The following is a 25,710-nucleotide window of genomic DNA, read 5'->3' on the forward strand; positions in this document are numbered from 1 at the left end:
CAACAAGGGAGAGAGCTTTGAGGAAATAAACTGGGAATGTTTCAGCCATTATAGCCAAGGAGAGAGTTAGGGGGCAGGGGAGAAATAAGGCTCTGCTTCTGAAGAGGGACCAAACACTTCTGAAAGCCACACCCCTGAGACACAGCCTGCCTAAGATGGAGACTTAAGGGGCAGAGTTGAGAATACTTCTCTCTCCATATCATACCACCACACTCATAAGCCTCCAGTAACCATGATAGTGGGGTACAGCTGAAGAGGCTGTGAAACACAGACTCTCTCTGAGAATTAGTAAAAAGGGAAGCCCAAAAACCAAGAGAAGAGGAACAAAGAAGCCCACTATAGGACTTTGAAGCCTTGGGTACCAATAGCTGAAACAAGCATTAAACACAGCTTATCTCCTAACCAGATTAACTTAAATTCTGACCCTAAAGTCCTATTTGTTTCAGTACCTTTTATCCTGTACAACATGTCTTGCTTTCAGTAAGAAATTAGGTTATACCAAAAGTCAAGAAAAAATGATCTTTCTCTCTCTCTCTCTCATACACACACGCACACGCACACACACACAGTGTGAAGAGACAAAACAATCATCAGAACCAGACCCAGATATAACATGGGTTTTGTAACGATCAGACAGATTTTAAAATAATTATGGTTATTACGTTAAAGGCTCTAGATGAAAACAAACAGGCAAGATGCAGATCCTTGTGGTTAATGTCAAAAGATGGGTGAAACTCTAAGAAAGAATCAAAAGGAGATGATAGAAATAAAAAACACAGTAACAGAAACAGAGAATGCCTTTGATAGACTCATTGGTAGATTTAATGTGGCTGAGAAAAAAGAATAGGTGAACTTGAAGATAAGGCGATAAAACTTCTAAAACTGAAATGCAAAGAGAGAAAAGAATGGGGGAAAAAGACAAACAACAGCCAAGAACTGTGGGACAGTATAAAAGGTGCAATATATCTTTTATGAGAAGAAGAAGAAAGAACAGGGCAGAAGAAATATTTGAAGTAACAATGGTTGCACAGTTTCCAAAATTAATGACAGATGCAAAACCATAGATCCCAGAAGCTCGGAGAACACCAAGCAGGATAAATAGCAAACGATAAATCAACCAACCAAACAAATACCAAAAACCCATACCTATACACGTCATGTTCAAACTGCAGGAAACCAAAGACAAAGAAAGGATCTTAAAGCGGGGAAAGGTTGGGGGAACATGAGGAAGTGGAATCAGGAATCAGAACTCTTCCACTCTTCCCACTTCCACCCCATGCCTCCATCATCAACAGGATACCTGATCCATAAGATTTACATTAAGCTTACCTAACTTTCAAGAAGTACCTCATCTCTATTTTATAAAAAGTTCTCGAAAATTTTAAAAGGCAGGGACAGGATGTGAAGGAAATGGTACAATTTGTTTTCTAAGGCTAACCTTTTTACCAAAACTGGACAAGCCCAGGATAAGAAAACTGTAGGCAATTCCCACTTGCAAATACAAACGTGAAAATCTTTAGTACAACACTAGCAACTGAATCCAACAGAATAATCTAAAACAAAAATCCATTATGTCCAAGCAGGATTTCTCCTAGGCGAAAGAGTTCAGCATTAAGAAATTTGTCAACTGCAAAAACTGATAAACAGATTAAAGAAAAAGAGTTAGTTATGTAATTTGCTCAGTCATATAGCTATTAATGTGCAAGTATGATTTCAGCTTGCATAGTCCAGAGCTAAGCTCTTAAGTACTATACTGTCTCTGAAGAAAGACCAAAAACAAGTGAGGATGGAAGGATGAGGAGAACTGTAATGGCAACAGGTAGAAACAGACTGTGGCAGCTAAGCAAGATATCTCATTACACTGATCTTCTATTAGGGTTTTTGTTTCTTCTCAATTTTACCCAGTCTTCTAAGTCCCCACCCTCAGTGTCCCCTTAAATTGTTCCATTCCTAGGTTTCTCACTGACTAGCTGTGTGTCCTTGAGCCACTCTTCCTCCCACTTATTCCATCAAAAAGGAGGGTCGCCCTTTGGAACATAGTCTCCCAGAAAAAGCAAGTTAAATACAATTCATTGCACCATGTGATTAAGTGTCATGGGGATATTACAGACCACAAGTACAGTAGGAGTTCAGAGATGAAAGCTGGGGATATGGTCCAGGAAGGCAAAATGAAGGAGTTAGAACTGAATTAACCCTTAAAATTTGGGGTTGCCATTTTCAGAGGTAGAGAGGATTTAACAGGGCACTTGCTCTAGCCCAGGACAACAGCAGTGCTGAGGGGCTAGAGATGGGAATGTGTAGGTCAATGTAGGTCAGTCTGCTCCAGTGGGAAGGAAAAGTTCGTATTGAGGGGTTGTGGAAAAAAACTACGGGAAACGTTTGTTATGGAGTCTATCCTATAAAGAAAAACAAGTCAAGGTTTTGGGACTTTCATCTATGAACTGATTCATTTGTTCCTCCATTTAACAAATATTAAACATCTATTCTCTACCAATCTCTATGCTACTGTCCAGAGTCCAAGGTTTAAAAAGAATAAATCCTGCTTTCAAGGAGCTTTGCAACTAAAAAGACAGATGTGTCTGTAACTAAAATGCACTGAGACAGGTGCTGTACTGGTGGAATGTGTGACTGGGTTTAGGAGGCCCAGAAGAAGAATTGATTAACTCTGTCAGACAGGAGAAAGAATAACAAAGAGTTGGAAGAATCTAGTCCCAAGTCAGTGACCTGGGATAACTTTGAGTAGATGATCCATCTTTGTCAGATCTTCAGCGCTGTTTCTCACTGAGCATCAGTGGATGTTAGAGGCCTTCCTTCTGTGTTTGGTCCCAGCCTGACGCCGTTGTGTGTGGGTCATGGCCTCAGAGCCCAGTATGGCCAGTGGATGAAGCTGGTTGGTTGGCAGTTGCTCCAAAACAGCTCTTATTTACTGCTTTCCCTGTGTTCTTCATGGCCACTTCTTCCCCAGTGCTGTTCAATGGATCCTTTACTTCCAGGTGCAGGGGTCACTCTCCTTTCTCCGTGTATGCATGGATTACCGTGATCACGGAGGATTTCTTCCTGATGCCTTCCCATGATGCTCTGGAGAAGCAAAGGCATCATTGAGGTGCATCTGGGAGCTGTATGTGACATTCATTGTGGCTCAGCCCCTCAAGCCCTTGTTCAAACCAAAGAGGTTTTACTGTTTGGGAAGAACTTGCTGTATAACAGGATCTCACCAAGTCCTCTTTTGAGTGATACATGTAGATGGCATTAGAATCAGACTCCCGTCTATACATTATGATCCTTGAACCAACTGGGGAACTTTGAGAAAAGTATGTATTTGGTGGGTGTGGGGAGAGGGTAGAGAAAGTTGGGAATGGGAGTAGCTAGAAATTTTGTATCCTTAGGCAGTTTGCAAAAATTTGAACTTTTCAGTGACCAGTGACATTTTGCTTTCTTTTACCAAAATTGTTTTGTTTTGGACTTTTTCCAGTTTCCTAGTGAACCCATGAACATTTTGAAACTTAGATACTTTCAGGACATAATCTTGACATTTGAAATATGCCTTGTTATTATAAAAGCTTAAAAAAATGCTTCATCCTTGGTTCATGAGTGCATGTTGCTTGATTTATACGTGGCTGCTTGTGTATCCTTCCCAGTCTCCACTAGGAGTTCAATTTTTGCTTCTTAGTGTGGCAACAACAGAACTTTTAGAAGGATTCTCTTTTACCATTTGAGCCATACAGTCTGTGACTTTATCTTAAAGTTTCTATGGAGATTGTCTTGTTCTTTGAGAAATTGTTTTAGGAGCTAGTGGTCTAGAGGACTGCAGTTATTTTATTTCTTGTTCCTTGTGTTACCCGGGCCCCTGATAAAACCATATTTTCGTAGCCACTTCTACACTTCTTTTCTAATTGTATGTTGAGCACATAAGGGATCCTTAAAAATTCCTCCATAACGAATTGTTCCCTTTCTTAAATAAATGCTTCCTAAATTAGAGTAACCAAGGGAACAGCATCTCATTTCCCCAAACATAATCTGATTTCTTTGCCTCATGAACGTGATTAATTTGCTGGCCTGAAAGCTGTACAGACTGTGTGGACTTACAGAACTGTTTCCAAAGGGAAAGATAACTTATGTGGAATCCTTCCAATCATGTGCTCTGTGTGAGCCTGGCCTGGAGGAACACTGATTTCAATCCCTTTTTTGGGAACCAGTAACGGCCCATTCTGGCAGCTCCCCAATAGGCAGATTCCAGGTGCCTCTAGGATCCAGGTGGCTGTCTCCAATGTGGATTAGATGGATACATTGTTACAGGCAACGCCAGAGTCTCCAGGTGTGGGCCATTTTCCTGACCAGCTGAGGAATCTACCCTCCAGACCCTGGAGAGGCCTCTATTTCTTTTTCTTTCTTTTTTCCTTTCTTCCTTTCTTTTTCTTTCTTTCTTTTTTTTTTTTTTGAATGATCCTCTTCATTTTTTAAAATGTGTGCCTCTATTTTCATTTGTCTCATTTGTCCATTTTTAAAATGTTTGTTTTATTGAAGTATAGTCAGTTTACAATGTTGTGTCAATTTCTGGTGTACAGCATAATGTTTCAGTCATACAGATACATACATATATTCTCTTCATATTTTTTCATTATAGGTTACTACAAGATATTGAATATAGTTCCCTGTGCTATACAGTAGAAACTTACTGCTTACCTATTTTATATATAGTAGTTTGTATCTGCAAATCTCAAACTCCCAGTTTATCCCTTCCCACCTCCTTTCCTCTGAGTGACCATAAGTTTGTTTTCTATGTCTGTGAGTCTGTTTCTGTTTTTTAAATAAATTCACTTGTGTCTTTTTTTTTTTTAAGATTCCATATATAAGTGATACTCCACATATAAGTGATATCATATGGTGTTTTTCTTTCTCTTTCTGGCTTACTTCACTTAGTATGACAATCTCCAGGTCCATCCATGTTGCTGTAAGTGGCATTATTTTGTTCTTTTTTATGGCTGAGTGATACGCCATTGTGTGTGTGTGTGTGTGTGTGTGTGTGTGTGTGTGAGAGAGAGAGAGAGAGACAGAGAGAGAGAGACAGCTTCTTTATCCAATGATCTGTCGATGGACATTTAGGTTGCTTCATGCCTTGGCTATTGTAAATAGTGCTGCTGTGAACATTGGGGTACGTACATGTATCTTTTTGAATTAGGGCTTCCTCCAGATATATGCCCAGGAGTGGGATTGCTGGATCATATGGTTAAGTCTATTTTTAGTTTTTAAAGGAATTTTAAGTTTTTTCTTCATAACATTGTCAAGTTAGTGATTTTACAAAATTCCTCTTAATTTCTTAGAAGGCATGACTTGTGGAGACAACCAGAGAAAGGGACTCTGGAAGGCTAAACTTTTTTTGAAGATGAAAATATGCTAGCTGCCAGAGACCAGTCTCAAGGGAACTCTTTCTGCTCAGGCTTAAACCAGATGATTTTATTTGCTAGAAAAATTATTTAGGAGATGTTGCAAGAGGCTTGGAGGGGCAGACTGTTTAAGAGAGAGAAAGGTAAGGAGATGGAGATTGACTAGTAACACTGAAGGGATACTTCTTGAGAAAAGGGGTTTATTCATTCATTTGATGATGGGGCAGATACCAAGTGCTGGGGGCACAGTGGTGAGAAGAAAAGAAGGCAGAATTCTCCAGAGTATCTTAGAATTATGCTCACATGTTATTGCTTCATACATCTCCCAAACACCTGGAACTACTGCCTAGTGCAAGGTAGCTACTCAATAAATATTTGTTGAGGGAAAGCATGGATAAATAGTAAGAGTGAATTTGTCTGATATCAACCATGTGTTATTTTCTCAGTTTTTCAGTGCTTATACCTTGGCTTCAGTTCATTCATTTAGTGTAGTTTGCCTGCACAGCTCTAGATTGATTTGAGAGGAAACGCCCTTGATTACAGACATACAACTAGTCAGGACTGATCAGACTAAAATCTAATGTAGACTCCTAATTTAACGAGGAGAGAAAAAAATTACCCGAACAAGAGCATGGGTAATTATGCTAAATTTCATGACTTCTGGGTCATAAATGGATTTTTCTTGCTGTTCATCTGACACGAATTAATTCCAGTTGTAGCTGACTGTTAAGCAGCGGCTTGTAGGGTCCTTTATAACAAGAGGACATTAATTCCTGTTAAATTATGATGTGCCTCCTGCAGAATCATACATTTCATTCATATGGATGCAGCTAATAAGGAGACAATGAAAGACCGAGATTATCAGAAGGAGGCTTTTGCTGCAGAAATTGAGGGGGAATGAACCTTCACATCCCGTGAGGCCACGTGGCGAGGAAGAGCTTTAGTGCAAGTGTCTCAGTCAGCTTGGGCTGCCCTAACAAAATACCATGGACTGGGGGCACTCAACAGCAGCAGTTTATCTTCTCAGAGTTCTGGAGGCTAGGAAGTCTGAGAGCAAGCTTTGGGCAGGATTCAGTTTCTGGTGAGAGTTCTCTTCCCGGCTTGTTAGGTGGCCAAAGGACTTTTCCTGTGAGTTCATGCAGAGAGAGCGAGATGGAGAGGGGGCGGGATCTGGAGGGAGCAGGGGGAGGGAGAGAGGGCTCTCTGCTGCCTCATCTCATAAGGACACCAGTCCTAGCAGATCAGGGACCCATGCTCACGACCTCATTTGATTTTAACTACCCTCTACAGTCCCTGTCTCCAAATACAATCACACTGGTGGGTTGGGGCTTCAACATATGCATTTAGGGGGTACAGTTCAGTCCATAGCAGTGTGGTAGCTTCAAGTTTGAACTCCAGCTCTTTCTCTGGTTAGCTGTTTCAACTCTGGCTGGTTGCTTAGGCTCTCTGAGTCTTAACTCCTTTAACTACATATAACATGGGAGTAAGATCACAGCCTGAGTTGAGAGATTGCAGGAAACTAAATGTATGAGAGCCCTCGCCCAGGCTGGGGAACATGGCGGACCCTCCCCAAAGGCCAGCCCTCCCCCATCATGCCCACGTGGACCTTGTCCTTCTTTGCCCGTCCAGGCTGGGTTCCAGGTTCGCAGGCACATGTTTGGCGTTAATGCCCCTTTCAGTGATCAGTGGCTTATAGTCTAGGAGGGCAGAAACCTCTTCAGAAGCATGGATTAAACGTGGAACGTGTGACGACCTGAGTAAGTGGTGATGTTGAGAAAATGAGAGGATTAGCGAGCACATTAACGCCAGTGGAAATTATGGAATAGCGAGGCTAAGGAAGGCATTTTTAATGATTTGAGTAAATGAGAGAAGTGACTTTAATTCTGTTCTTTCAAGTTATGGGATTAGGCTAAGGCCTTTCTTTGATGGGAAAATAAAATGGAATAATTTTCAGTGGAATTCCATTTTAAAAGTATGCCTATCTTTAAATATTTTTCTTTAATAATCCCGTCAACTGTTAATGAATTAAACGTTATGTATAGAAGTGTCGTTTTTATTTCCTGCTCTACAGATAAGTCTCCTGAGAGAAGATTCTACATCTTCTCTGGGCTTTTCTTCTCGTGGTATTTGAAATTAAATTCCTCTGGCCAAGTGTTAATGTATAATTCTTATTCATGATTTTAGCACAGATGTTAATAAATGTCACCAGAGTATATTTGCTTTCTTTATTAACCTGAATTAATGAAGTTTTCTTAGATACATATAAATATAAATATATATAAACACATCAGTGCAACTGGAACCTTGATATTTTTAAAGAGAGAAGCATATCCTTTCCTCCCTTTCTTTGTACCGAAGAAAAAAATTTTGTCACATGTTATTCCAGCTGCTTCCCAGTACCTTTGTAGATTTTCGTTAAATATGCCGTTTGTGCCCGCGTATTAGCCCTCTAATGAGCTAATATCAGTTCTCTGCCACAGTTTATCGGTGTTATTTCCTCACTCAGCAAATGCATCTTCTTTCATTCATTCAGGCGGTGGAGTACTTGTCAGTTGGTTCTATTTAGTGTGACAGGAGGAAGGAAAATAAGCTGTGCTTGAAAGTGCTGTCAAATTACTATCTTTTATTATTTTTTTTTTTTTTTGATCCCAGTCCCTGTGTTTGCTATTCAAAAGAAACCCTTTATTTTAGGGCGTTGAGTACAAAATTAGATCAGTTCCATAAGATAATGACCATATCTCACAGTTACTAGCTGGTGTGATTGCAGGGTAATGCTTACAGCTTAGAGTCACTGCTTGTTGTGGTTCCTTGATGAAGTGGACTCGTTTTTTTTTCGCTTTTGCTTTTGTGTTTTGCCAGCATCAGAGAGCGTTCTGTACTGGCGGTTGGAATAACAGAGCTTTCATTTTCCTGAATGGAGTGGAGTGGAGTGGACATCATCTTTGTGACTGCTAAATTGTGCTGAGGCGTTGGTTTAACTACTCATTTGTAAGACTAGGTAACAAAAAGCATGCGATGTTTGATTCTAGGAAAAGAAAAAAAAATCTCATAGAATTAACATGGGCCACAACATAAGGAATCACAAAAAGTCCACTTTTAAGATTAGTTTTAATTTAGATTTATTGACGCTCTTTTGAGGGTTATGACTGTATCTGCTCTGTGTAGGGTAGTCTATGATTGTTTTGTTGTTGTTGTCATCAGAGCTACTGCAGCTTTGGGATTCCATGAATCCAGAAATCCCTTGTACTGCTTTCTGCTCTGACTTCCTCACCTGCAATGCTCATTGCATTCTGTGACCATTTAAAAGTTAACTGTACTTGGAATTTTTTATGGTGTGTGTGTGTATACACACTCTGGGACGAATTTAGCGGGAGAATAGAGCTTTACCCGTGTTTTTGAGACATCTGAGAGATTATGATACAATAGCCCTCTGCATGCCGGGTATACAATCTGATAAACACCTTTGTTGAGTCAAATTTGAATTAACTTGAAGCCCAAGAGGCAGTTCCCCAGTTTTTCAATTGGGGGGGTCCTTTTTTTTTTTTTCTGTTTTATAAATTCTTGTCTTTTTTGTTTGTTTGTTTTGTTCTCAGCCAAAAGTAAGCGTGGTAGCTGATGGGAGGGAGGGTGAGTTTATTGAATAACTTTCCAGATCAGTTTCTGGCCCAGACTTGAGCTGAAACCAGCATGATTTCAGACATGCCAGGTCCTCATTTGCTCATTGACCTCCCTGGCCTTCCTGCCAGAATCAGGCAAAATAAACAATAAATTAAAAATATGGCTCCTTTCCTGCCGTTTTCTTGGAATACAATCTTGGGGACATTAGCCAAAACTCTAATGAGAAAAAATAAACCTTATCAGAAGGAAATTTTCATAAATCACACTAGATTTTTTTCTTAATATTGAACATTAAGTACAGTTGTTACTGGTGACAATTTCACATACGTAGATCGGAAGGTCTTAAAACTGTGGAGTCACTTAGGCAGAGAAGCAAGATAAAGAAAACATGAGAAATGATAAATCCAGGAAAGCCTCTAGGCAAGTTAGAAAGACCCACTTTTAAAAAAATGTATTTAACTATAGTTGATTTACAATATTGTGTTAGTCTCAGGTGCACAGCTTCAGATTCTTTTCCATTGTAGGTTATTACAGGATATTGAATATAGTTCCCTGTGCCATACAGTAAATCCATGTTGTTTATCTATTTTATAGATAGTGGTGTATATCTACTGATCTCAAACTCCTAATTTATCCCTCCCCTGCTTTTCCCATTTGGTAAACATGTTTGTTTTCCATGTTTATGAGTCTGTTTCTGTTCTGTAAATAAGTTTTTTGTGTCATTTTTTAGATTTTATGTATAAATGATACCATAATATTTGTCTTTCTCTACCTGACTTACTTCACTTAGGATGATCATCTCTAGGTTCATCCGTGTTGGTGCAAATGGCAATATTTCACAGAAGGATTCACTTTTTAGGGAACAAGTTGAAGATGTTGTTTCATAAGCCTTGCAGGTCTTTGTGCTAAGCATTGCAGAAATTTCAAAGCTGAATCAGACCACAGTCAGTAGGAAAGCACATAAAATACTGTAAGAACATGGTATAAGAACAATGACGAATGCCCAGAGAATACAGATGTCTTTTTATGAGACATAAAGTAGGGAGAGATTGCTTCTAGCTCACTGCTTCTGAAAGTGTGTCTGCAGACCTGCTGCATGCTGGAAGTGTGATTTCCTAGGCCCCACCTGCCCTTATTCTGGGGGTAGGGCCTGGGAATCTGTGTTTTGATGAGCCCTCCAAGCTATACTGATGCTTGCTAAAATTTGAGAAATATTCAGTGTACGTCAAGAGTGAATCGGGGTTTCATGGGGGAGGTGGTATTTAAATTGAGCAAAAGGAACAGACAGAGCATGAACAGACACTTCAGGAAAGCAAGTTTGCAAAGTCCTTAAGCTGCCATCTATTTTAGTGCCTCCAACTCTTGGAGTGAAAGATTTATTTTGTATTTAATCTAAATGCGTCATGCTTTTCCATAGACTGTTTCCTCTGTTTTTCACCCTCAGTGGAATTGTGAATCATGGTGATCATATTTTGCATAATAGCCTTTGCTGTATTTCAAGAATAATATTAAGTTCCCCACTGTCTTCTCTTCCCTAGGCTAATTAATCCTCATTTGTCAGCCTTTTCTCCTACCTTCCAACCTTTTTATCATTTTCATTGCTCTTGTCTGGGCTTTCCCCGAATTTTCCGTATTCCTCCAAAGTTACAAAGACCCAAACTATACCTGGTGCTGGTTGAGGTCTTTGCCTCTTCAGGCAAAGTGGATGAATATCTTGGCCTCCACGTATTATTTTTCTTTGTGAGAATGTACCTCCCGAAGTAAGAGAATGTAAGGTAGTATTTTTAATGTGTTGTCCTTGGATTCATGGGGACCTGGAGTTTGGTCACGTGGGATTCTTAGATCCATTGAAGTTCTGGCCATTACCTGGAGACTCAGTAACTAGCAGGATGTCCACATAAATACGTTTCTTTTTTTCCTAACATATTTAGCTGTAATGGAGATGAGCAAAATTCAAAATCTGTTATTTTAATTTCTTATGCTTTCTTGACACAGGAGAAGTCGAGCTACCATGGAGGGAATGTATGCAATTTTTCACATCAGCAAAGGAACCCTTCTGGGTTTGAAAACCCATTTATTTATTGGGGCAATAGACCAGATAGCGGGCATGGTGGCCTGCTTTCATCTGTCCAGTCGGAAGAAAACTATCCACCCTTCATGATACCGTCATGAACCATGTACCGATAAAGTGGTTACTGTATGTGAACATAGTGGGTGGTTAACAGATGGCAGTTATTATTTATGCACATTGACTCTTGGGTCTGATATGTGCCTTTAAAGCCACTATCATCAACTGCTCATCTAGCCCTAGAATATTTAGATCTCATCTGTCAAATGTTGCCACATTTGTCTCCAACTCTGTCTCTGTTCTTATCGCTCCCTTGTGTTTCCTTTTCTGTGGGTGGGGCATGGAGAAAAGATTCTGTTTGGAGACTTTCCTCAGTTTGAGTTGGCCTTCCCTGTGCTGTTTCTTGCCATAAGAGGCCCCTTCCTACTGGATATCTAGAATTTCAGCATTTCCTGCTTGAACTAAAAGCCATCAAAGAGGAAATTGTATGGATAGGTTTGCCAAACAGCACAAAGTTGAACATGTAAGACACTTTCCTATATAGCTGTTTGAGTTTTCACCAAGAACATCATTTCCATATACAGTGACAGGCAGAAGAGGAAAATTTCAGACTCAGGAGTCTGTAAAGAGTTGAAGATGAAATAAATGTTCTTAGCAAAGCTGAGATGAAGGTGTGACTAGTCTCAATGGAGCCTTTCATGAAGGAGATGCAGTTTTCATGGCCTGATCTCTTTTAAACTCTGGGACCTGTGTGTATATCTTGGTGACGTTGGCCAAGGTTGTCCTTTCATTTGTTGCTGTGGAAATGGGTGATGCCCCACCTACCTTCTCTGTCTGCTTTGTGTTTTGTGTGAGGAGGTCTGAGAGTGCCCTTGTTTGCAAGCTTCTTTGATGGGTCATGGCTTAGTTAGTGATGCTCAGGTTTTTTTTTTTTTAATTAAAATTGTTTTTATTGAATTATAATCAGCTTACAATATTATGTCAGTTTCTGGTGTACAGCACACAGTGTTCATAGCAGCACTATTTACAATAACCAAAACATGGAAACAATCTAAATGTCCATCAACAGATGACTGGATGAAAAAGATGCTGTTTTTATAATGTATTCTTGTTCTACATGCTGGAATATCACTTCCTATCTTCGTCATTTCTATTTGTCTTCTATCCTTAGGCTTCGCTTTGAGTTATTTTGCTTACAGCAAAATTCACTTACCTAAAAACAAGCTGGGAGCAGACATCATCCCTCAGGTCCACAGTTCATAGGTAGGGAACTAAGAGCTCTTATGAAACCAGAATTGACCCAGAAACTAGTGAACAAGTGAGAGTCTGATGTTTGTGGGGAGAACCAGAAGAATTCTCCCTGGGTTGGTGTTCTGGCCAATGCAGGATACTTGATGTTGAATAGAAAGTTGGACCTCCTGGGTGATTTCCCTGGCACTCGTAGTTTTCCATCACCAATTAAAATGTAGTTAGCGTTCATAGAATTTTAACTTCAGCCTGTCCTTTCTTATTTTGCCTTTTTACAGCATTGCATCAGTTTGGTATTTCTCCACTACCTCTTTGCCTGCAAGAAACACAACACATGGGCTTAGATGATTTTCTTTCCTGGAACATGTTTGACAAAGCTGCATATAATAACAGCATAATTTTCTCAGCAGGAGAACACAATACACTACCCTCTCTCAACTGGGCTTAAAAAAAAAAAAACTCTAAAGAATATCCTTACTTAGATAAAGTTGGCTTGTATTTTAATATTTTTGCAGTGACATCTTTGCTTCAGAACGTTCCCAGTTGAAAAATATGAAACTTTCTTTCCTGATGTGCTGGGGGAAAGAAACTTGATTCTCCTGCCAATTTTAGCGTGAATAACCACGGTGCCTGTTTAACTTGTTCTCTGTAAGTTATAAACTTAGAATATTCCTGCCATTTCCCAATTTTAAAATGTGTTCTCATTTGATCTAATTTATTCAGCAATGAGGGCTGATGGCGTTCCACAGATTGATCAGCCTCTCGGTTTGTTACATGCCTTGGGTACTGCATTCCTGGATATTTGTGTGTTCTTGGCATGTCTAAATCAGGATGGGCACAGACTCAGAATCCTTGGAGTGGAAACAGATGCCCCAGGCCATTAGCTAAGCTGTCCTCCTGCATCACTGGAGCAGCACAATTGCATTTTATTCACCTCGTGTTGGCCATAGTTTCAGAAGAGTGGAGTCTCACTAGACCATCCTGTGCCTCCATGCTTCATTTATCAGTGGCTGTGGTTTGGAAAGACACTGCATTGCCATGGTTGAACAAAAGAGCAGCTCTAGTGTCAGAAAGGAGCCAACCTACCACGAGGCACAAAGCAGATGATTCAAAGCATCTGAAGTCTAGGACGAATTTTGGCGGTTTCTCTGTTACCATTGGCTTTGCAAGGTCTAAGTTGGTCCCTGAAATAGATTTTGTTATAGCCTCTACCTTTGTGAAGGCAAAAAAAAGTGTAAACAGCCATGTGGGTAAATGTATTTATCTTCCAGTATAAGATTTTTTGCTGTGTTTTAAACCCTATTCCTTACAGTTCAGAGCAGACCATCTTCACACAGGCTGAACTCCTTGAAACCTTTTTATCTTTCCATGTTAATAGTAATGATAATTAATTTATATGATGTGTGAAATAGTGTTTTTTAATACATTTTTCTTTCATCGAAATGATGAATATTCTGTGTTCTGTTAAGTATGTATGAGAAACCACTGACCAAGCCACCTGGATCAGATTGTTTATAAACTTTGTCAGTGCTTTGTCCAGGACACAGTGCTGACTTGGCTTAGGACATAAACAGTTCACCCAAAACGTCACCAGTCCCTTGAAAGCAATTAACTTTTTAGCAACCGTCCCCAGAAATTTTGCATGATGGATGAGATTTTCAATGAGGCGTGGGTTCACCTGCCAGATACCCTTGTTTAATGGGTCCTGGTTCAGAGGCAAATACACAGAAAGTGACGAGACCCTTTCTCCGTGGCTCCTCAAAGTCCTTCGCAGATGCAGATCTGTCCACATCCTGCTGAGAAAGATGCATGTGTCTGACGTTAAGTTGGGGCAGAGGATGGGTACCAGGACGGATGCTGGAGGTTAGGCAGTGGCCTGGGGAATTTAGCCAAGACAGCTTGGATGTGTGCCTTGGAAAACACCAGCCATGCAGAACAATCTTAGGGATGGAGCAAGGGAAAGGAGGATGAAAAGGGTATTGGGCAATTGTTGGATAGTATGAGCTCCTTTTTCAGGTTTAGAAATGAACTTCTAGTCAGCATTGCTTTCGTACAACCTGTTGTTTTGATAGTTCTTAAGAATTTGTGGTGATTCTTTTGTTGTGGTTGTTTAGTTCCTACTTTAAAAGTGCTAACCTACCGTGGAAGTTATTTCTGAATCACAGCTGTGGGGAAGAGTTTGTTGTCAGCTAACTAGCAGCAGGGTTGTGTTTCTCATTAGATAATTAAACCCATTTTAGGGATTTGATTTTGAATTGTACACTCTCGAATTCAACATTAAAAAAATACATAATAGATACCTTTTAGGTATTATGCTGGATCCTGGAAATACCAAACTGAGAAGAATGGACTCTGTTCTCCTAGAATGTGTCATATAGTAGGAAGACAGATACATAAACTAATAATTACCAAATAATGTGATAAACGCATGTAGCCCTAGAAATGCGAAGGTTAAAAAAATGAGCATGGACGAGGTCATGATTAACTTTCCAGGAGGAGTATCTGAATCCAGAGAGACTTCAGAGAGGAAATGACACCTGAAGCAATTTACCAGGTTGATAGAAATTTACCAGAAGGGGAAAAGACACAAGATGGAGAACTTGTACTGGGCAGAGCCACACGGCATGGTGGAGTGTGCATAGATGGGGTTTTTATGTACTGTAGTCTTAAACCACTCATGATGGGAAAGAATTGACTTTACAGAATCTTAAAAAATAAACTTAAAAAAAAAGAACTAAAGTAATGGATTCTGATTTTTCTAATAATGGCATACAGTATCATTGGTACTCCCTGTGTATATTTAAGTAATAGCTGTGAACTTAAGCTTAGATGAGAACCATCTTCCTTAAATTTAGGAGAGGAAATAGTAGCAGTAGGTTTAGAAGGTGCTTTTCTCTTAAACCAGCAGGTGCTTGGTGAAACCCATTGAGTGTGTGCCGGGGGGACTCTGAGGTGGGCATTCTGGCCTCCTTTCAGTCCATCGCTGAAGGAGGGTGTAGTGTCAGGCATGTCACTTAGCGGACTCTCACTTTCCTCTTGATCAAAATGAGCTGTTTGTATGTATAATATCTAAATTCTCCTTCCAACTCAGATTCCATTACCTATCAAAACACCTTTCAATAAATTTTGACACATAAAGGAGAATAATTCACATGTCTCGAAAATTCCCTCATACTGTATAGCAGAGGTCTTATTCCATATCACTTAGTAATTATCACTTAGTAAATGTATTTTGTGTAATGATGACCTTCCACTTGAAGCAGTCAGCTTCTACTAGGCTAGAGAAGAAGTTTTAAAAATACCATTTAGGTATGGAGGTTCCTTAAGAAACTAAAAATAGGGTTACCATACGATCCAGCAATCCCGCACCTGGATATGTATCCAGAGAAAACTATAATTCAAAAGACACATGCCCCCCAGTGTTCACAGCAGCATTATTTACAATAGCCAAGACATGGAAGCAACCTAAATGTCCATCAACAGATGACTGGATAAAGAAGAGGTGGTATATATACACAGTCAGCCATAAAATAGAATGAAATAATGCCATTTACAGCAACATGGATGAACCTAGAGATGATCATATTAAGTGAAGTAAGTCAGACAGAGAAAGACAAATATCATATGATATCATATATATGTGGAATCTAAAAAAGATACAAATTTTATTTACAGTCTATAATGGACTCCAGACATAGAAAACAAACTATGGTTACTAAAGGGAAAAGGGCAGGGGGAGGGATAAATTAGGAGTTTGGGATTAACAGATACACACTACTATATATAAAATAGATAAACGACAAGAACCTACTGTATAGTACAGGGAACTATATTCAATTTCTTATAATAAGCTATCATGGAAAAGAATCTGAAAATATATGTGTATACATACATATGTATGTATAACTGTATTGCTTTACTGTACACCTGAAACTAACATTGTCAATCAATTGCACTTAAATGTAAAATAAAATTTTAAATATTCTATTTAGGAATAATTATAACAACAAGAAACTTCAGTGAAAGAGTTAAACAACCTGCCTCTCTCCCCAAAAGAGAAAACAAACTTTTCCATTATAACCCCACCAGGCACTGTCAGACCTGCTGAGATCCTCACTGTCACCCTCCAAGCGTGAGCCTGCATGCCACGTCCTCAGGGGGCGATGAGCATCTTTGCAAAGAGTCGACTTCCAGCACATCTGCCTCACTGTGCCTGCAGGTCCCAGGAACCATCTGAAGGGCTTACTGACCCTGCTGTTCTGGGGACCACTCCAGCCAAGAGGGCTCATCCCTGCATGCAAGGACAGACGCATGATGCAGTTTGCTTTAGGGAATCTGTTTGGGTTCTTTCTCGAATCAAAGTTGGTTTTGTTTTTGTTTTTTCTAATTGATGTAACTTTGCTGGGAATTGCCTCTTAGGTGTGGATGACCAACAGGTACAACTTCTGCCCTCACAGTGCTTTCATTTCAGTCTTTGCAAAACACAGATGTGGCTATTGTCGCTTGTAGGAAATCACTGGGCCTGGGGAAGAAAACATTTTTATAATATCGTGACCTTCCTGCCAAACATCAGTCTAGTTTTTATGAGCAGAGCAAAGGAGTGTTCAGAAGAGGCTTTGGCCTTTGCTTGGTCCCCTGTTCACCAGGCTGCTGACACATTCGCTGAATCTGAAAGCCTTCCTGTTGCCCGACCCCCAAATTCGTGTTCTGTCTTAAATTATTAGTGCTCTTATAGAGATTCCTTTGGAAACCAGAACCATTATAACAACCTCTAGATTTTATTTTCCTTATGTAAGTATTTAATTATAAGACAGCTTTCGTGAAAGCTTAGCGTTTCTGTTGCTGTTAAATTTTCTTGTTTCATGGTGTCTACCTTGGGTGCTATTTTCATGTCTCTGCAGCATTCTTAAAAGTGGTTTCAGGGACTCTTCTGCATTTCTAAGTAGATCTGACTTCCAGGAAGATCTTGTATAGCAGCTGGTGGGTATTTCTGCTGACCTACAAAGATCCAGGAAATTCATGGGGCCCTAGTTTTTGTTAATCCTATTATAAGGGGTGCCTGAAGCGGAGAGTTTGGGGCTTGAAAAAAACTGAAGATCCCCATGGAGATTAATAATAAGCGATAAAGAGGTAGGAGGGTTAGGTTACAATTCTTTCAGACCTCAGATTTCTTTAATCCCTAGGTGTGCTGGGTTAGTGCTTATCTTCATGATTGGATTAGCAAAGGTAACAGGAGTTTGGAATTTCACTTTCTGCCTCTCTGCTTTATGTTTTTGACTGGTGTTCCTGTTGTATGTTTGTTGATCCCAGCGGTGTATCTGTCTCTAAAGCCCGGGCCCCTGACCAGGCTTAAATGAGATCAGTGACAGTCCGGAGCCAGTGAGTCAATTTCAGGTGTGCTCTTTGTAACTTGCTTGGAAGACTTCATGCCATCCCTCTGGCTAAATGACAAAATCACCAGTCGGCTCGAGGGGAATTTATCTTTCAAGGGTAGCCTCTGACAGACTTTAAAGAATGTGGGAAACTTGTTTTGTATGACAGATCAGTTCCTTAAAGAGAGACATGGAAAGTTCATTTAGATTTGAAGCCCATTCTGATTTCTGTAGCTGATTGTAGGAACAGGGGTCAGCAAAGCACAGCCTGGGCTGGTCGCTTGATGTTATAAAGTTTTAATGGGGCACAGCTTTTGCCATGCAAGGGCACAGTTGAATAGTTGCCACAGAAACCCTCTGAATCACAGAGTTTAAAATATTTACTATCTGACCCTTTACAGAGAAAGTTTGCAGAACCCTGCGTTAGAGTGTTACTGATGCTTAATGTTAAGTAGGTCAATTTAGCTGATCGTTGTAAGTTGTAAAAGGAAGGAGTCTTGTTAATCAGTTCCTACATTATCGTTTCTGCTTTCCCAAAAGTGAACTTTAAAAAAAATATGGCACACTTCACAAATTTGCATGTTATCCTTGCGCAGTGACCATGCTAAATCTTCCCTGTATCAAGTGAACACTCTTTGGACCTCACAGAAAGGATACAGTGATAGGAGAGGTGGAACCAAGATCGCATGTGGATGGCTTCACTCAGCCTTATTTCAGGGAGACCTCCTAGAGCCCCCGTTCTCATCTCCCACCCAATTTTATATCTGGTGGGATTTCACATTCAAGTTCTGGTCGCAAAGGATTCAGCAGTTCTGGAGGACGTTGCTACTATAAGCTCTGATCAGCCTTTCAACTCAGATGGGGCTTGAGGGACAGAGAGAATATTCATCATAACTACATCCTTACTAATAATTTAAATTCTATGAATTCCAAGACTTTGGCAGCTTGACTCAGTAAATCTTTCCTGTCTTTTTTTTAAACAAGGGAAAAATAAACAGATTAAAGTGCACTTACAAGCTCAGCTGGCTTGTTTTTAAGCTCCCAGAGGAGCACTTGACTCCCCATTCCACTATTTTTCCTTTTTATCAAATTGCTAAGAAACAGTAACTGAATTGATTTAAATGATTTCTATCACACATAGCCTTTAAGACAAGTAATCGGTTTATTATGCTCAGTCATAACGATGGCATTTTACTTCTATGAATTGTATTTTCAGCAGCGCTCATAAAATACCCAGTTTGACTTCGTTTATTAACTTCCCCATTTTTCCATTAACTGATGTTTTCCTGTCTCCGATAATTTTCCTGCCCGTTGATACTGCATAACTCGGTAGAAATGTGTCTTTAAAAAGAACAAACAAAACCTTCTTTGAGATTTGGGTAAGATGATTTTATCTGAATATATCTCAAAGAACAATTCTTCAGTTTTTGTTTTAGTCAGATTTCACCTTTAATGTTGTAATCTGAAGATCGCTTTGAATTTAATTACGTTAATTTTTGAGGCTTGCTATTTAGTAATCTCTTATTGCTGAGAGCCTAGACATTTAAAAAAATAGCATTTCATTTTCTACTTTTTAGATAAGAAGATATGATTCAGTTTTCATTTATTCAGCTCTTGTCTGCAAAATTAATTAGAAAAGATGTCTGGTCTTGTATTAATAAGTTTCAGTTTGGTGTTTTATTCACTGTTGAGTCTCTCAGTCTGTTGCAGAAGCCGTCTAAGCCTGCATGAAGCAGCCACATGATTTTTTTTAGCTTCCTCCTGTTTTATTGGCAAGTGACCATGTGTATGGTAATTGAGCAATTGTGTGCTTACATGGGTTTATGGAATTTGCATCCGCAACTTTTGGCGATCTTAAATTTTTGTCTCCAAACAGACTTGACAAGGAAGCTTTCTCAAATACTATCTTTTGGTTAAAAATGTATTTCTCATTTTATTGAGTGACGACTATCTCAAAATACTGAAGATGCATGTCCCTTTTCTCTTGGCCATCTCTTGGGTCTTTGCAATCTTGGAGACTGAGATAAGTTTCCATTTGTAAGGGGGAGAGTGAGATGTAAGGGAAAGGGGATGAAAGTTGACTGACCACAGGTGGGCCGAGGTCAGTGAGCTAAGTGTTCACATCCTTCATCAGAGCCTGTCTGGTCCATCATCCTCTGGTTTTTTCCCTCCCTGTTAGACAAATGCAGTCCCCATGTGGCAGAGCAGAGTTTGGAGCTACGCTTTGTTTTTTCTGTCCTGTTTTCTTTGGTTTCTCTGGTGAGATGGGATTGACTCTGCTGTCAAGGGAGACACCCAGTTCCCTTTCACAGCCGCTGCCCGCAATAGCATTTCCTCCTTTGTTTGAGTCCTGACCCATTCATTCCTTCCCGAACAGAACCATATTGCCCTGCCCCCTCTGCCTGACCCTTCCAACCCTCTGCCTGCCCCCATCTCCTACTGGTCCTTCCCTGACCCCACTTCACTTTTTCAGTTCCCGAGGGCAACTTTTTCCAGGGAAAGTGCTTGTGTTAAACCTGGGCCTCTCTGGCTTGAGACAAATCCCATCTCGAAGTTGTAGGGCTTGTTCAATGACTGACAAAGCCAGAAGGCCCTGGGAAGGGATGGAGTCTGAATGGGGCTTTGAGGAGAAGAAACTCGGTGGGGAGTGTGGAGTGGGGGAGGAAAGAGCAGAGGCTCAGTGCAGGATGTCTGTCGGGACCAGGTTACCTTGTGATGAGTGTGCTTGCATTGGGCACAGAAGGGTATGTGTGAGTTTGAAAGGAGGCTAAAGCTGGGCTCTGGAGCCCAAAATACACACGTGGAAACACTGCAGGTGGGGGCAGCTGGGACTTAGTGGCAGGGAAGACTGTACCTTGCCCTGTGCCTGGCACCAGCAGTCAGCCAATATTTATTGAATGGCCAAGGATGGGATCTGGGCTTTAAGGGTCCTCCTGGAAAGGAAATTAACTGGGCTGGAGGAGATTGAAACTAGAGGTAGCATAACCCAATAGGATGCAAGTATTATTTATTGTCCCCCTTCTCTGTGTGTTGGATTCACAGGAAACCGGAGATGCACTGAAAGATAACACTCCAGAATCATTTTCCTAGTTGATGTGTTTATTACCTCCCTCCCTTGGTGGGGTAATTAGGTTTATTTATTCATTCTTTTTTTTTGTTTTTAATGGAGGTACTGGGAATTGAACTCAGGGCCTTGTGCATAATAGGCCCACACTCTACCACTGAGCTATATCCTCCCCGCCATGTGTTTATGTTTACTGTTGCTTCATTTATATTTAGGAAAAATGATACCAAAGACTGCATGGAGTATAGACAAAGTAAAATCTTTCATACATAGGCCTCTCTCTTTCCAGCTCCCTGCCACCAGTGTGTCCCCAGGCAACTATGAGCACTGCATGTCAGCTGTCCCTGGATTCGTCTAAGCCAGTGCTCTTCAAACTGAGTTATGATCCCATCCGTGGATCATGCGATGAAATTAGTGGTTTGCGGAGAGCATTGGAAAGGACACATTGTAAAACATAAAATAGCCCACTGTATTGCACGCCATAAGGGTCAGTTCTGTTTTGTGACAGAAAATATATTTCTTATGGGGGGTCACTGAGAAGTTTGAAAAACAACATCGTAAGTGGAAAGAGCTCATTACTTAGGAATATCATAAATCTATCTTTAGCTCTGTGTGTAAAGAGATCATATGATTTATCATCCCAACCAGGACACGTTTCAGAGGGAAAGGGGAGGCTCTTAATTACATCACAACAACAGGTGTGAGTCGGGACTACCTCAAGCTAATTAAGAAATACAGTCACTCTGCCTGTGTTAGAGTTCTTCAGAGAAACATCTATGCACATCTAGATCTGTCGATCTCTGTATTTATGGGGGAGGGGGAGACAGAGACAAAGAGAGAGAGGGTAGGGGTTACTGAGGTTTATTTTAAGGTATTGGCTTATGTGCTCGTGCGATCTGGCAAGTCTGAAATGCATAAGACAGGCCAGCAGCAGCCTGGAAACTCAGCTAAAAATTGATGTTTCAGTCTTGAATCCAAATTCTGCTGCAGGGCAGCAGGCTGGAAACTCAGGCAGGGTTTCTATGGTGCAGTCTTGAGAATTCTTTCTTCCTTGGGAAACCTCAATCTTTGCTTTTAAGATCTTCAGTTGACTGGATGAAGCCCACATGTTATAGAAGATAATCTGCTTTACTCAAAGTCTATTGACTCAACTGTTTATCACATATACAAAAAATACCTTCACAGCAAAATCTAGGCTTGTCTTTGACCACACAATGGGGCACCATAGCCTAATTGTCAAATAAAATTAACCAGCACACTGTTTACTGAAGGAGGACAAATGGTGGATGAACATCACTACAAAGCTTTCTTTAGTGCCCCAAGGCTGTGCTGGGGCTGGACAATTTGTCAAGATGCTTATTGTGTTTTTGTATGTAGTTATTATCAGGAACTTACTGAATTTTGCCATTTTGACCTTGTGGCTTCTTAAAATAATTTTAAAAAATATTTTTAACATCTCACTTGGTAATTTAGATAGCCTTTTAACTACACATGAGTTATATGTCACTTTGTATTTGAAGCCGTTTTAATATTTTATAAAATGTTTTTGTGAAATATTTTATGAAATGTTTGGAGAAGAATGTTCCTGAATATCTTGGCTGCTTGGGACACACTATTTATCCTGTAGAAACTGCCACAAACATATCTTTGTAAGTATTTCAGCAACTTGTCATTTCTCTTGCTTCAGGATAAATTGTGAAGGCTCTGAACTGCCAAGAGAATCCGTGAAAAGTGGCAGGAACTAACCATGAGGCAGCTTTGCCCTGCAATAGACTGCCACAGAGTAGCTGGTAAACCCTTAGCAGAAACCTGGCCTTGCTAGGATCTTTGAAGAAGGAGAGAGAATTCTATTAAGTTCTATATTGAAAAACATCAAAGTGAAACTCTTCATCCTTCACCTCTGCTGACTTGATAGTCAACCTAGTGCTGAGTTCCTTAAGTTTTGCAACTTATATAGTTTTAGAAGGATTGTCTGGCATTCTAGAAAGTTCAGAAACTATTGAAGAAAAGGAGAAATTTAGACACAGACATGCACTTATTTCTCTAGAAAATGCGGGCAGGCAAGCTTGAGGTCACCCTGGAGAGGAATCCCCACTCCTGAAGCCCATGACTGTGACACAGAGTGGAGAGAACCCAAGAAGGACGTGGAGACTCGGAATCTCTCCTGCATCTGCCATTTGTAGCAACTTCACTTCATTCTAGAGTCTTTGATGTTGGTTCATAGCACTGGTTCTCAAGCTGGGTAGATCTTGACTGAAAAATCGGTCTCCACTGCTGATTAGCCGTGTGACACAAGCTACCTGTGTCTGCTCCTCTGCAGCATGGCTACGTCACATCTGCTTCTCAGACTTGTTTGGGGGGTTGGATAAACATGTACTTCTAGGACCGCACACATTACTTGTCCAGCATTCATTAATAGAGCTGTTTTTATTTTTGTGAATGGCTGTCCCAAATAATCTCTAAATCTTTGTCCTCATATATGACATTTCAGTGCCCCAGTGGGTGGCTTTTCCCCACTGTCTATACAGTGACGGGTACTAACTGGCATTAGAATAGCAAGAATCAGCCAAAGGAGGTAACAGGGCTCTTAAGGACTTTCTTATTTTTTTTTTAACTTTTATTCAAGTGTAGTTGATTTACAGTGTTAGTTTCACGTGTACAGCAAAGTGATTCAGTTATACATATACATACATATGTATATTTCAGATTCTTTTCCATTATATGTTATTAAAAGAAATAGAATATAGATCCCTGTGCTATACAGTAGATCCTTGTTGTGTATCTATTTTATATGTAGTAATATATAGTAGTCTGTATCTGTTAATCCCAAACTCGTAATTTATCCCTCCTCTCCCCCTTTCCCCTTTGGCAACCACAGTTTGTTTTCTCTGAAGGACTTTATTCTTAAGGATTCTCTCTTCCTTCCTATTTTCCCTATATTTTCATTATCTTACTGTGGTAAGTGCTGGGGATTTTAAGTTGAGTAAAACACCATTTCTGACCTTGCATCACCTTTGCAATCTAGTAGTTCCCAGATTTCTAACTTATAAATGCATGATTGAAAGTACCTCTGAGGATGTTTTCATCCCTCTGTGACACGTCCTGAGGAGTCTCAGGAGTGAAGGGCTTTTTATCCTCCTTTTCATTTGATACCAAATTATCTCTGCTTTGACAGGAATCTTTTCTGGAAGGAATGGGTTCCCACCTTTCAGAGTTCAGACACTGCCTGTCAGTTTAGCATAGCCTCACATATCTGGCTGGTCGTAGCCCAGGTCCTAGTGCTATCAGGTGCCACCCTACTTAGGGACAAAGATGGAAATCTGCTTCTCAGGGCCCGCAGCGAAGACCCAACAAGACAAGGCTCTGATTTGAGGCCCTGAGCCAACTCTGAGGTCCATCTGTTCCATTTTGGCCTCTGAGTTCCTGGTTTCTGACGGGTCCACACTGATATTCTGGTGCCTGTTCTGTGTTGTTTTGTTTCCTGAGCACAAGCCAAGAGAGTGTGGTGTGTTACACAGCAGCCCTCAAATGAAAAAAATCAAGAAAAGGCATATTTTTGCACTTGTCTTGGGAACCTCCAAAAGTTTCAGTCTTGCATGAAAAGTAGTTTTATAACAGTTGTTCTCCAATACTGTCTTGATTCCCATCTTTGAAGTTTTGGTTAATATTTATGCTGCCATTCTCATCAATGGATTGATCGCCAAGAAGTAGTAATAGCCATGACATTTATTCAGTGGGTTGTGATTTTTCACTCCTGTCTCCAGTGAACTTAGTGGACGAAATCTTATTTACCTAAGTAATGTCCGAGTAGGCAGTAAATAAATGTTCAGCCTTATTTTGAAGGATGCAAAGGCTTGAAAACTGAAACATGAAATATTTAAGAAACTCTTAAAATCTCATAGCGTATCAGAGTTGAAAATACCTTTACGGTTATCCAACTTCATGCATTTTAACAATGGGAAAGCTTAAAACCAAGTTAAAATATTTCCCCATGTTAATTACACAATGATTAATTGGAGGCAGAGAAACTGGGTTTGGATCCAGCTCTCCCTCTTATTAGCTGTGTGACCTTGAGCAAGTTATTTAACCTCCCCAAGCTTCAGTACCCTCATCTATATGAAGGAGGGACATTATTTCAATATGGCTCATAGGGCTGTTTTAAGTTAAATGAAATAAGCTGGCCACCCATTAGTGTAGTCCAGGAAACATTAGCTGTTATTGTGATGGAGGATGGAGAAGGGCAGGAACACATCCCTTCCAAGCTGTGCTGCAAAAAATACATTTTCAACAGGTGTTAGTGGTGGGTGTGGATATTTCAGGAAGGAAGGACACAAACAGAGGCAGGGAATTGAGTCTTAATGGGAACATTGGGAGTAATCCAGCTTGGCTCTGCTGTGTAATGCATGAATGCAAGAAGGGAGATGCAAACTCCAAAAAATAGTTGAAACTTCATCATGGCTGGTCTTGGACGCCTGAAATTTGAAGTCCATTCCTTAGTGTGTGTATGTGTGTGTGTGTGTGTGTGAAAGAGAGAGACAGAGAAACAGCAGATGGACAGAGAGGCAGACAGGCAGAAAGAGAGACCGAGAAATGATTAGACCCGGACTAAGGGAGAGTAATTGCGTGATGATGTACAGGAAGGGAGGCTTTCTTTTGATAAAGTGAAATTATAGATTGTAGCTTGACAGTGTATGTTAAAAACTTACAAATGTGCCTCCCCTTGGCCTGGCAATTCTGATTTTAGAAAAGTATGCAGAAACGATGGTTTATTTTCCCCCCCTTTTCTATTGAAGTATAGTTGATTTACAGTGTTCTGTTAGTTTCTTATGTACAGCACAGTGATTCAGTTATACACACACGCGTGCGTGCATGCGCGCATTTTCTTTTTCATTACAGGTTACTACGAGCCATTGAATATAGTTCCCTGGGCTGTATAGTAGGACTTCGTTGTTTATC

At 40.3% G+C, this 25,710-nt stretch overlaps 1 protein-coding gene and 2 non-coding genes across 8 annotated transcripts in view; 1 reads left to right on the top strand and 2 right to left on the bottom strand.

The window, feature by feature from the left end:
• FAT3 (FAT atypical cadherin 3) overlaps positions 1-25,710 on the top strand; it is a 613,920-nt gene that overhangs the window by 174,426 nt on the left and 413,784 nt on the right. The window lies entirely within an intron of this gene.
• On the bottom strand, positions 18,242-18,344 carry LOC116155545 (U6 spliceosomal RNA). Its single transcript, XR_004139429.1, has one exon. It is a non-coding gene; the product is annotated as a U6 spliceosomal RNA (small nuclear RNA).
• TRNAN-AUU (transfer RNA asparagine (anticodon AUU)) lies at positions 20,855-20,927 on the bottom strand. Its single transcript has one exon. It is a non-coding gene; the product is annotated as a tRNA-Asn (tRNA).

Source organism: Camelus dromedarius, chromosome 12 (assembly GCF_036321535.1).
Source record: "Camelus dromedarius isolate mCamDro1 chromosome 12, mCamDro1.pat, whole genome shotgun sequence".
Classification (NCBI taxonomy): domain Eukaryota; kingdom Metazoa; phylum Chordata; class Mammalia; order Artiodactyla; family Camelidae; genus Camelus; species Camelus dromedarius.